This window comes from Triticum dicoccoides, chromosome 2B, assembly GCF_002162155.2.
Source record: "Triticum dicoccoides isolate Atlit2015 ecotype Zavitan chromosome 2B, WEW_v2.0, whole genome shotgun sequence".
NCBI classification, from domain to species: domain Eukaryota; kingdom Viridiplantae; phylum Streptophyta; class Magnoliopsida; order Poales; family Poaceae; genus Triticum; species Triticum dicoccoides.
Genome location: NC_041383.1, coordinates 52,378,060 through 52,382,993, shown reverse-complemented (window position 1 = coordinate 52,382,993; position 4,934 = coordinate 52,378,060). Strand labels below are relative to the sequence as shown.

Below are 4,934 nucleotides of genomic sequence, written 5' to 3'. Positions count from 1 at the left end.
CATTTTCTTCGATAGATATTTGTTTCATTCTTCTACTTTTCTTTACCCTTGCAACACGTTTAGGGCGAGACAGCCGACCATTTTTGTTAAGTCAAGTCAATAGTCTAGCATAAGTGCATAACTCCAGGCCCATTCCTTCCGGCAGACAAACCCTTTAAATGGCATCTATATTCTGCACACAAGATCACCCAAGCTCCAACCTAAAGTATTCCCAACTCCTTGGTTTTTCCACATCCTGTAAAAACTCTGCGCATCATGCCCTCACTTTTGTCTCTACTCTGTAGTTTGCTCATCCTTTTCAACTTCAACACTACAACACTCGAAGCAGCGCAAGAAAACAAGTCCGAGATTGATCGCCATGCCTCCTTTGCTTCAAGTCCGGCATCAACTCTTATCCCTTTGGCATCCTAAATTCATGGAGTGATGACTCACTTAACTTTTGCAGCTGGAAAGGGGTCACTTGCAGCACAAAGTTTCCACCCCGGGTGGTCTCACTTAACCTTACCTCGGCTCGTCTCAGTGGGCAAATATCTGGATGTGTAGGCAACTTGACTTTTCTATCCTCGATGAACCTTGCCGATAATGATCTATCGGGAACCATCCCTGGAGAGTTGGGTAAGCTCCCAAACCTCCATACACTGAATCTTTCCAATAGCAATTTTGAAGGTAACATCCCTGATTCATTAGGCACTAGCAATTCACTTAGCTATGTCAATCTTGGAAATAACACTCTTACCGGCGGTATCCCTCTCTCATTCACCAATTGCTCCTCACTCAACACACTTATACTGTCACGTAATAACCTCTCTGGAGAGATCCCTTCTACTTTGTTTGATAACTTATCTAAGCTTACTAAGGTTGATCTCCAGAAGAATTCTTTCACTGGTCTCATCCCACGTTTCCGTAAGGTCACAGCACTCAAATTTCTTTGCCTGACGGAGAACTTCCTCTCTGGAAGCATACCTCCTTCAATAGGAAATGTTTCTTCCCTCACTTCTATATTGCTCGGCCAAAATATGCTATCAGGATTAATTCCAGAAACTGTAGGTCACACTACAAAACTGCTTGAGCTTGACCTAAGTTTCAACAGTTTCTCAGGGAGTGTCCCGTTGTCCATTTCCTATTGGTCACGCTACAAAACAAGATTCATTTACAACATGACATCACTCAAAAACTTTAGTGTTGGCAGCAACGGCCTTGTTGGACAGTTACCATCTTACATTGGCCACTCACTACCAAAGCTCCAGTCCCTAATTATGGGAAGCAACAGGCTGGAGGGCCTGATCCCTACTTCACTAGCCAACAAGTCCAATCTTCAAATGCTTGATCTTTCAAACAACTCCTTGCATGGCTTTGTTCCATCTCTTGGTTCTTTGGCAAACTTGCGTCGGTTAGTTTTGGGGAGTAACTTGCTAGAAGCACATGACTGGTCATTTCTTACATCTCTAGCGAATTGCACCCAGCTGACAAAGTTGTCCTTGGAAGGGAATGCTCTGAATGGCAGCTTACCTATAGCAGTTGTTAATCTTTCCACAAGGATACAAGATTTGTCGCTTGGGTCAAACCAAATTTCAGGCTCCATACCTGTTGAAATTAGCAATCTTGTTAATCTCACTTTACTTAGGATGGAAAACAATTTTCTTTCTGGAAACATACCTTCTACAATTGGTAAGCTGCAAAACCTATATATCCTAAATCTATCAAAGAACAAATTATCAGGTCAGATCCCTCCTTCAGTTGGTGATATTACTCAACTGGGCAAACTTTATCTTAGTGATAACAAGTTGACTGGTAACATACCTGGTAGTTTAGGTCAGTGCAAGGGACTTCTTGAACTCAACTTGTCTCGAAACAACCTCAATGGGTCAATACCAGTCGAACTCTTTGCTAACCCTCCATTCTCCCTCGGTCTGTACTTCTCACACAATAATCTCACTGGGGAACTGCCACTGGAACTTGGTACAGTTGGTGCTGGTGCTGGTCCAACATCCCTTCACATGGAAGGAAACAAGTTTCATGGACAAATTCCAGCAAGATGGCAGTTAGTATCAACCGTGCAGATTAATCTTTCTCACAATGACTTATCTGGTGCCGTGCCTGAATTCTTTGAGCACCTTCGTATGCTGGAGCAACTTGATCTATCTTACAACAACTTAGAAGGGGTTGTTCCTACAAGTGGGATCTTTGAGAATTCTACCGCAGTACTTTTGGATAATAACAAGGGACTCTGTTCGAATTCCTCCAGGCTGGCATTACCAATTTGCCCTGGCATCTCAGCTTCAGCAAATAAAACAAAGCATCATTTGTCCTTGCTGGCAACCTTGCTGCTAATTGTACTACCACCACTTACTATTGCTTTCCTAGTCTTGCTATGGTTTCTACCCACTCTTTGGAAGAGAGCGGTATTCTCATTTTTACAATTGGCTGTTGTGTCCAAGAAGATGTTTCGTTTTTTTGCCCACCAGAAGAGAAGAGAAATGCATACAGTTCCGTTCAACGATGAGAAGAAGCTGAAGAGGGTGTCATATCAGGACATTCTTAAAGCTACCAACTGGTTTTCTTCGCTCCATACTATCAGCTCAACCTGTACTGGATCAGTTTATTTTGGTAGGTTCAAGTCCGACAGGAGATTGGTTGCCATCAAAGTATTCAACTTGAGTGAACCTGGCGGATGTGATAGTTACTTTATTGAGTGTGAAGTGCTACGAAACACCCGCCATAGAAATATAATGTGTCCTGTGACCGTATGCTCGACACTTGATTCACAAAATCATGAGTTCAAAGCGCTGATATTCAAGTTCATGGTTAATGGCAGCCTTGACAGATGGTTACATTCTGAGCAACACAATGGGATCCCAGGCAGAGTGCTAAACTTTGGTAAAAGGATGCATAGCGGCAGATGTGGCTTCTGCGCTCGATTACGTCCACAACCAACTAACGCCTCCTTTGATCCATTGTGATTTGAAACCAGAGAACATCCTTTTGGACGATGACATGACCGCGCGGCTTAGTGATTTTGGCTCAGCAAAGTTTTTGTCACCGGATATGTTTATTCCTGAAAGCCTGGATGATGTTGGAGGAACAGTTGGGTACATGGCACCTGGTAAGTTTTGCCTTTTTCATTTCCACTTAATTATACATTGTCCTTTACGTATGTGCATTATTCTATAACATTGCTTCTTCGCAGAGTACGGGATGGGTTACGAGATCTCCGTAGGAGCTGATGCATATAGTTTTGGAGTGCTTCTGCTGGAGTTGCTTACCGGAAAACGACCAACCGATGATATGTTCATTGATGGGCTTACCCTTCCCATTTTCTCTGAATCCATGTTCCCTGATAGAGTTGCGGAGACTCTAGATCCTCGTATGGCGCATGAGGAATATCAAGGGTCCGCAGAAGTATGGATGTAGAGATATATTGTCCTGTTGGTTGCCCTTGGACTGTCGTGTACCGTGGAGGCTCCGAAGGACAGGCCTGGAATGAAAGATGTTTGTGCAAAACTTACTGCTATCAGAGACGCTTTTCTGGAATGTCGTGATGACATTGACGAATATTTTAGCGCTGTTAGAGGATGCTGATTCGTTATGGTTAAGAATGTAGTAACATGTTCATTGTACCCTTTCAGTATGACAAACTGAATGAAAATATGAGTCTTGAGCATAGAGATATGTTTTGCAGTGAGCAATAGTTTGCTACAGAAAGTATCAACTATCCTTTGTTGAATTATTTATATTTTGAGGTCTATGTATGGCAAAATTCTTGTACTAGTTAATTTTGTAAAGGGTGTTGTATATATGAAGGTGTTTTTCTCCCCTGAAATCTTTTGTCCAGCTTAGCATTATTTTCTGATGGTCCATAATAAAATGAGACAGCTGACACTATAACATTCAAAACCAGGTAAATTTGGCCCCTTGTCTATACTTGGCTCAAAGATGTTTGATTGATGAAGTGCTAGTGTATTAGTAGTGGAGACGAAAGCAATAAAAAAATAGAAAATTATAAATATGAAAAAAGGAAATGTGTTTTGAAAAGGAAGATTTATTTCAGGAATCATGAAAGATAAGAAAACAAACAAAATGGATATAAATATTTTTGGAAACCCCCCCTGAAAAAACAAGAAACTAAAAAGAAAGTTCAGAAATGTTTATTATGAAGAATCAGGAAACATGATGTTTTTCATGAGTGCTCATAAATAAAGATTTGTGAAGTTCCGAACATAGAATTATCACCTCTTCTTTTCCATGCTCCAAATCGCCTCATAATCTCTCTTCTAACAAGGCAAAAAATCATGTGACTTATTTACAAGAAGGTTGATGGCAACAATAACTGTAGAAATTCCCTGCAATTTTTTTGTAGGAGATAAAATAAAGAGTTAATATCATGGCATTTTACTTGTTGTAATGAATAAGGATTTGTGAATCAGCCTGCGGTTGGATGGTTATGAGGACATTGATACCCCAGCCCACCAATGTTCAAGTCCTGATGCTTGCATTTTTCTAGATTTATTTCAAGATTTTTACCGATGCGCGTTTAGTGGGAGGAGACCGAGTCTCTGAGAAGTGCTCGTAGGCAGTGGCGAGTCCAATGGGCAGGCTGGCGGCTGCGAAGAAGAAAGCTCGTCAGTTGCAATACGAGGTGCGCTGGGTTGCCGTCTCGCACTACTACCACACCTACCTTCATCAAAAGATGAGCAAGAAAGAAGTGCAGAAGCAATGACTTACCTTGAACAGGGAGCAGTACATGAAGGTAAGTATTACAGACTTTTCATTCCAACATATAAGCAGTCATTTTCATTGTTTCGTGCTGACATGTCATGCTTCCATTATTTAGGTTATTCCTACTTGGTGCTACACAAAGGATGATGGATGGGAAAGTTTGGTGGATAGATGGCTTGGTGACGATGCAAAGTTTGCTGCCAAGAGCAGCAAGAATC

General features: G+C 41.5%; 1 pseudogene; it reads left to right on the top strand.

The window, feature by feature from the left end:
* Positions 1-255: 255 nt before the first annotated feature.
* LOC119367077 lies at positions 256-3,658 on the top strand (annotated as a pseudogene).
* Positions 3,659-4,934: the final 1,276 nt, after the last annotated feature.